This window comes from Cydia splendana, chromosome 13 (genome assembly GCF_910591565.1).
Source record: "Cydia splendana chromosome 13, ilCydSple1.2, whole genome shotgun sequence".
Taxonomy (NCBI): domain Eukaryota; kingdom Metazoa; phylum Arthropoda; class Insecta; order Lepidoptera; family Tortricidae; genus Cydia; species Cydia splendana.
In genome coordinates, this window is record NC_085972.1 from 16,228,787 (window position 1) to 16,237,715 (window position 8,929).

Below are 8,929 nucleotides of genomic sequence, written 5' to 3' on the forward strand. Positions count from 1 at the left end.
GCACCAACCTCCTAATTTGTTTACATTTGTTTAGGAGTTGTAAACATTGCAGTTTTTCGTTATACAACGCTACACGTCGACTTCGCACATTGTCGTAATTATTTACGAGCTTAAATAATAGTTTGTGAACCTCACTCAGTATAGACATTATTAATATTTTTTTTAAATAAACCCCTAATAAACCGCAAACAATTTGAATGAATGACATATACTTGGTCAAGCAAATCTTGTCAGTAGAAAAAGGCGGCAAATTTGAAAAATGTAGGCGCGAAGGGATATCGTCTCATAGAAAATTTGAATATCGCGCCTTTTTCTACTGACAAGATTTGCTTGACCATCTATAAATTGACAACTGACTTTTAGCTTTTATTTAAATCATAGACAATTGGTGATACAACAACGAAATATCTGTCAACAATTTTTGGCTAGCCAGACTCTAGGCATTATTTTTTTAATAAAAAAATATTTTTGGTAAAAGAAATATTAGTAATTTTATAACACATAACCAATTAGGAACGAAAATTACTTCCAAAAACTCATTATTGAACTGTACAGCGAATAAAAAAATATAAATTAATTTTCGGTTACTGATGAAGTTAAAGTGACGTCACAATGTATGTGACTCCCCCCTCCCCCATGTCACAACATGTCACATTTTCTCGACCCCTCCCTCCCCCTAAACGTGTGACGTACCTAATTAATGGATGACCCCTTATTAAAAACGAAAACAAATGTATAAATAACTATCGTAAAATTTTGTTGCCATAGAGCCCTTCTCATATACATGCTTAATAAGATCACGTTATAAAAGTTCTAAAAAAATTAATAGTTTGCTCATAATGTTGTTTTAAGTTTTACAATTTTACCTTGAGTTTTCGTTTTTTGTCAAATTTATATGTTATTCTAAAACTTATTTTAAGCAAAGTATTAACTTTATTAAAACTCTTTATTAAAGGGCTCTTGAAAGGGACACATTTTTACGATAGTTATTTATACAGTTTTTTTCGTTTTCAATAAAGAGGGAAGTTTGAGAAAATTTCGTTAATTAACAATTGCCTAACTTGTTGAAAAAATAATTTTAAGATAAATTTCTACAAGTAGTATTGTACACATGTTTTAAATACACCATAATATTTTTAAATTTTTGAATGAGTATTTAATACCTTTAAAATTATATTTAATCTTACGTAACCGCTTTTTACACCGCGCGCTTTTCCCGAAAATGAGGCGCGGAGGGCTTTGTTCAGCGTTTAATAAAAAGTATAAATAATGGAGATACAGCTCTGCAAGTATGGAATATTTTATTGGAAATATCCTCCTCTTTAATAATAGTAATTTTCGTTTCTTAAATATGAATACTTTTTGAGATATTGGGGAAATAAAAAATATCTACTTTTTCCCCCCTTTTTTTGTTCATAACTTTTGATATTTTTTGTGTGCTAATACACGCTTCGAATACATTTTTCTAGACATCATTACGAATCTAATGAGGTATCACACGTATTTTTATTTTAGGACTATTATCTATATTTTTCACCGTTTTCCGTTTCTCGAACAGACTATACGGATATGATGGTCGTTTTTGTCTACGTGACAGCGTGATAAAACGGTGTCCGTCTCTTTCTATCCCGCAGAGTTAAAAAGTGACAGTTACTTTATCACGTGGATAAATGTGGATAAAGCGATCCATAATACCGATAATACGCCTGCTGTTGGTACAAATTGTTAGTTTAAATATAATAAACTAGTTTTGTCAAACTAACTCTGCATGGCATTTGCAATGACAATGTATGGAAATGTCATAATTAATGTCTAATTTCTATCAACATATTATATGACGTTTATAATGACACTCCCTCACTTTGTTCTATTCAAGTCGGTGCAAAGTTAGCTTAGATGGGCTCTATCGCTGGTTCTATCATTATTTTTTCAATAGGGAATATAACGCAAAACTCTGCGTAGAGGGCGTCACTAGCCCAATCACATGGCCTACCGTGAAACAACAAAACAACCTCTCTATCATTCTTGCATATTCGATCGATAGAGAAGCAGAGAACGAAATTTCGATTTTCGCGGTTCGCGTTAGGCCACCTGTAAACAAACTGCCTTGATGCATCAATGTCATAGTAAAAATAAGTTACTCTATGGTTTAGTATGTGCACTAGTGCTGCACTCTGGCGGTAGAACATTGCAGTAATACTCCCTATTTCAAAATATTTTTAATTTCAGACTGTGTTCCACACGTACGCAATGGTCTCCGATCTTCATCAAGAGCCGGTCCACCAGCGTCTCTTCAGATTCCTCAGACAGCCAGGATACGACTTCTCAGATCTGCTCGAGTCCTTCAGGGGCTACCGTAAAGATACTTTGATCAATTTTAGAGTTTGGGACCATTTTTTGACGATCCTAATATACGTAAAAATATGAAATAAAAATATAATAATCGGTTTTTTCTCTTCTTTTAGCCTGCCAAATAAAAAAAAATTAGGACTTATAATTTTTTCAGAAAAAAATAATAACAACGTGATCAAAGTTATATTGAGAATGGGGTTACTTTGAAACCACAACTTTTTTTGCTGACAATCTAAAGTATACCCGCTAATAAGCTCGTAAAAATAAAAAAATAAAAATTTGTTAAGTACTTTTTAAGTTATATATATTTTTAAGTTGTGGGGTTACTTTGATAACGTACCAAATGATACAAATTAATAACTTTAAGCGCTTATTAGATCATTTACTATAAATAACGTAGGGGTTTAACTTATCATCGCACTTAGCAACAGATTTTTGAATTGCAAGCTTTTCCGTTTCAGTAAATTTGGTCTGTGCCTTTGATATGTTGCCTTTATACTTATTGTATAAAGTTCTATATAAAATATTGTCTGCTTTCCATGGCGCACGAATAGATTTTAAGCCCGCCACTATTTTTTCAAGTGCATCATTGAGTTGTTCTTCTTGGTATTTTTTGTAGTTTCGTTACTCGATTTTTTTTTGGTAATCTCTGGCATTGTTTCTATAAAAGAATATGCATTATTATTTATTGTAGAATTAATACCCTGGTGGTCTGGTGGCCTCACGCACGTATGATAATAAACCTAAATCAAAGCCGCAGGATAAAATATAGCCAATTTCCACCCAGAAAGTTAATTCCATACAATAAAAAAGGGTAAAAGAATGTTTTAAATCAGATAAGCAGTTCCGGAGATCAACTCCTACATACAAACTTATAATTTTACATCCTCTTCCTCTTGCACTGACTCAAACGATACTTATTTATTATATAACTATTAAAAAATATACATTAAAAAATCGTAAGCTGCCAAAATAATTCATGGTGTTACTTTAATATTTTGATCAATTTCACCACGTATAAGTGACCAAAGACACCCCGACCCATGGATTCCCCGGCTACGTGCGCATGTGTAGGTTGTCGACTTCGGGTATTTTTTTATAAAGTCACGAATAAACACTGATTAACCTAAGACACTATAAAATTACATGTTTAATACATTTGGCACAAATACAGTCAAAGTTTTTCAACCAAAAAAACCAGGAAGAAAAGCGTACCCGCCATTAATTTTATTTCTACACGATATATTAATAATTACACTCGCATCCGATTACTACGTGGCTAAGCAACTATCAGTGTTGCCAATAAAGAAAAAATAACTGCGAAGGTATTTTTCAATTCGTTAAAACAAGCACTTTAGTAGCGGAGGGAAGTTGTTATCAAAGTCGACCCGCAAATCAAAGTAACCCCGGTTTACGGTAGTTATTATAAAGCGTAAAACGGAATGGATTTTCAATTTTGAACTGGGGGCCTACCTGTGGCTCCAATCATGCAAGAGCGAAATCGACGCAAACTACAGTTTTTCGCTCCATTTCGCGGTACTTATTAAATAGTTAAGCCCCCAGCCAGAATTCGTATAAATAATAAGTATTCCTCAAAATTTATAGACTTACCCGTGACTTGCCCCTTATTCATGAAACTTTACTGATTTAGTTAAATAATGTTTTATCCCTTTCTTATAAATACCTAAGTCAAAACTTTTACAAAAAAAAAGAAAACCGACTTCAAAAAGGATAAAATAAAATATAATCCGTTTTTAAGTATATGCGTTACTAACTGATATGTTTGAAGTCGGTGCCAAGCCAAATTTGAAGCATACCATGATTTTAGGGCGATCCGATAACAATGTTTGCCATAACAAGGATTGCCTTACACGACAGCAATTATCATACTTTCTGTAGATACCTAAGAACCCACTGTAAATCCACCTTGGCGCAGTCCGTACCATGTTTGTCGGTACTAGTACAAAACCTATGCGATTGCCGATATGTTTTTAAAGAGCAATTTTTACTAATTTTCGAACTGTCCATATTACTCAGGTGTGGGATTGGGACTGAGTTATTTCCCGCCTCTTATCCAGAGAACTTGATTTCAAAATATAAAACAATTCAAGAACCATCTACAGGGCTTTAACTTTTTACCTGCATGGCAAATTTCACCAGTTTACATGGCAGTTGTTTAGCTGAAAAGGTGGCAAAGAGACAGACAGAATTACTTTCACTATTATAATACCTATTAGTACAGTTGTAATGTGATTTATAGACATAACGCTGATTATTTTTGACCGGTATTGTTACTATTTGTCTTGGCACCGACTTCAAACATATCAGTTAGTAACGCATATACTTAAAAACGGATTATATTTTATTTTATCCTTTTTGAAGTCGGTTTTCTTTTTTTTTGTAAAAGTTTATATTTTTCCATTTTTAATTGTAAGGCATTGTTAACAGCTTATGAGTGACGCGTGACGCATGAATGAAAATAATAATGATGCGTATCACTACATTCGTAATCATTCCTGTCACTACAGTGCACAAACACAAAATCCATCCTCCGCCCCGCCACTGACCCAATCCCTCACCCCACAGATCACTCAACCTCACAGCACATCAACCCCTGATCACGGAACCCCTCGACCATGAAGCCTGAACCACCAACCCTTCAACCGCCATTTCCCGACTCCTCAGTAGCCTTACCATAAGTCTAACACTGACATATTCGCTAGCGTGTGCGTAACTTACTTTCTATGCGTCTCGCTGGTACTGGCATCCTATTAGTGCGAGCGAGATGTATAGAAAGTAAGTTACGAAGACGATAGCGAAGATGTAGTGTCAAACTCGTGGTAAGGCTACAGTTGTACTTCATCAAATGGGTTATTAACGGGAGGAAATGTTTGAGTTAGTATAAAAAACAACGATGTCGCCATACTCGTACCTTTAAAAATTGAGGAGTTCCCTCATTTCCTTATGAATTCCGTCACCAGATTATAACCAACAATATTATGGGAACACCTTGGAGGTAACTTCGTTCAAACAAAAAAATAATTACTCAAATCGGACCACGGGTTCCGGAGTAATCTACACTTATAAAATCATCATCATTTATCATCAACAATCATCATCATCAGGTCCACTCCATCAAATTAGTGGTTTTTAAGAGGAAATGCTTGATTTGCTTAAGACAATACCCAAATCACCATACATGTGCCTTAAAAAATCGAGGAGTTCCCTCAATTCTTCACGGATCCCATCATCAGAACAGCACCAGATTAATGTGGGACGCTCTTGGAGGCAGTTCCCTTCAAACAAAAAAAGAATTGCTCAAATCGGACCACGGGTCTCGGAATAATCGCTGAACGTCGTATATTTTAAGAAATCGTCATGATTATCATCGAAACAATCATCATCATCAGGTCCACTTCATCAAATTGGTGGTTTTCGAGAGTAAATGCTCGAGTTGCTTAAGAAAACACCCAAATCACCCTACATGTGCATTTAAAAATTGAGGAGTTCCCTCAATTCCTCATGGATCCCATCATCAGAACAGCACCAGATTAATGTGGGACCACCTTGGAAGTACCTCCTTTCGAACAAAAAAGAATTACTCAAATCGGCCCACGGGTCTCGGAGTAATCGATGAACATACATAAAAAAAAAAAAAAAAACAGCCACAACCGAATACAGAACCTCCTCCTTCTATGAAATGGAAGTCGGTTAAAAATGACAGATAAAGACAAACGATTCATAGCTAATTCAGGCCAGTAACGCGTTTATGAATAGATAACGCCATTAATAAATTGTGTTAAATACAGCTTCTGTACAGAGTTTTGTTCAAGCATATTTCTAGTTAATTACTGGTTTGAATATATGTTGAAGAACATGAAAAAATAATGGACACGTGTTTTGCTATTTGGGCTCAAATTCATATTTTACAAAAAAAACACACTTCAAAATTTCATACTTGTCATCGTTTCACGCGCTTCAATTCAATAACGTGTGTTCACGTCGCCCGCCCGGCGCCGCCAACACGTTGCCGCGCGCCTAACAGGGTATTCAAATATTTCAAATATACACTTTTAGGATCTTTGATGTTTCAAAATATGCTAGGACTTAATGTCCAAACCGGTTTACAACCATGATAACATTGATAACATTTTCTTCACTACCGGGAAGTTTTTAGTTTTCATGATAAAAAAAAAACGAAAAGATAACTAACGTGAAGTTCGAGTGAAAGGATAAGAATTATGAAACTTTGAAGTGTGTTTTTTTTTAAATATGAGTTTGAGTCGAAATAACAAAACACGTGTCCAGTATTTTTTCATGTTCTGTAACGTATATGCAAACCAGTAATTAACTTGAAATTTGCTTGAATAAAACTGTCTACAGAAGTTAGAGCGTTTTGTCACTTTTCAGTACTTTGGAGGCCAATTTCTCAAGTGGGCTAGGTAAGGCACTATGGGCCTTACATGGGTCATTAGTTACCTAAATATACTCCGGTAAACCAGCTTTGTTATTAGCAGCAGTAGAATAAGGCGACAAATTTGAAAAATGTAGAATTCCATACAAATTTCTAATTTCGCGCCTTTTTTTACTGCCAAAGTTGGTTTGCCTTAGTATAGTTAAGGCATCAATCGGCCGATATGTACCTACATATATAATTGTAGTCAATATGTTGGTACATAGTATAACTAGTAAAAGGTTTTGAACATAAAATCAAATTAATAAAACCGATAGACTACAGTAAGTTTAAATACCTACCTACTTATAATAACCGTAATACCTATCATAAAAGTAGGTACGAAAATAGATTAGAAGTTTGTTAGTAATAATACCTGCTTAAGTTAGTTTGGTACCTAGTAATTTGTAAAGATAGATAAAGCAAATGAGAAATAGTCCTTAAATATAACGGAATAACCAGTTAATTTGTTACCTAATGAAAATATGTAAGATAACTTGCTGTGCTTGTATATAGGCGGTATCTGTACCTATGAGGTGAACAACAAACAAAGTGTCAGACAATCGATTCTGGAGTGGTGGATAACGTGAGAAAGAAGAAGAATAATGCAATCAAGTCAAATTGAGATCATAGTACCTAGGCCTAGCACAGGACGGATACGACAACAGCATCTCGCCTCGCGAGCGAGCGAGACAAGACTACCCGTCTTTTTCAAATTAAGTATTTATATAAATAGGTTGAAGCGAGACACAGCGATCGGACCTTTCGTTTCCATCTATGGTTGTCGCTGCCGCCGTCGCCAGTCGCTCAATGACGTGTTCGAGACGTAAGTCCTTTATGCCAATTTCCGCATTATAAAAATTTCCAAAATTTGGATCGATAAAAAAAACTACTAACCCAGTAAACTTGTCGAATTTTGTAACGTGGCTCTTCTGCGTCAAATCCGGTAATAGTTATATAGAGGTTCACAATTCCTTTATCCTTTATTAAAAGCAACGGAAAAAAATAAAAATAATAATAAACAAAAAGTTCACCCTAGGTGGGATTCGAACCCGGGGTCACAATGCGTGCACACTTTATGAAACCATGTTCTAAACCTTATTACAAAAAGCATAAGGTCCACCGATGGATAGTTAAGAGTATTGCTGTTTGTACCTAAGCCGGTTTTCTGAAAGGAAAAACTCAGCGCAAAAAGTAAAAAAAAAAAAACGAAAAAGTTCACCGATGGCGGGAATAGAACCCAAGTCACAGGCGAACACTTTGTGCTAAGTCAAACATACCTAAGCTGCTAGCTAGATTCAGACCAGACATGCAAGTGTTATATTTTAAATGTCAAACAGCTATGAAATTATGAATAACACTTTGCAAGTCTTTGCTTTGAAAAACACTGCAGCGTTACCTTGGTCTTACTCTGCCACCCTAGTTAGTAAGCATGCTAAAAGCAGTTTTCCAGAATTATTAGTCGATTAATGTCTATAAGGCAAAATGACGAATTATAATAATGTAAAAAAAAACCGCCCAAGTGCATGTCAGTATTATCGCGTACGAAGGGTTCCGTTACTCAAAAAACGGGAAAAAATCACGTTTGTTGTATAGGAGCCCCATCAAATATTTTTTTTTATTTTAAAATATTGTTAACAATCTTCTGATATTTTGTGAAACGGAAAAGTAACGGAAAACAATAAAAATAATAATAAACAAAAAGTTCACCCTAGGTGGGATTCGAACCCGGGGTCACAATGCGTGCACACTTTATGAAACCATGTTCTAAACCTTATTACAAAAAGCATAAGGTCCACCGATGGATAGTTAAGAGCGTAATATATATTAACATGGAAGGTATTGAAATCTGTAATTTTATAGTTTGGTAAACAAGTAATTGACAGTAAAAAACTGTTACGAAAAAGAGAGTACTGAGCTATAACCGCGAAAATCAAAAGTTCGCAAATGGCGGGGATCTTTCTCTTTTACTCCAATGAAGGCATATAATTTTTCATTGCAGTAAAAGAGAAAGATCCCCGCAATTTGCGAATTTCGGTTTTTGCGATAGCCTCTCTGTTCTTTCTGCTTAAAATGCTCCACTGAAAAACGACTCTTCCTAAACTATAGATTACAGGTAAGTAG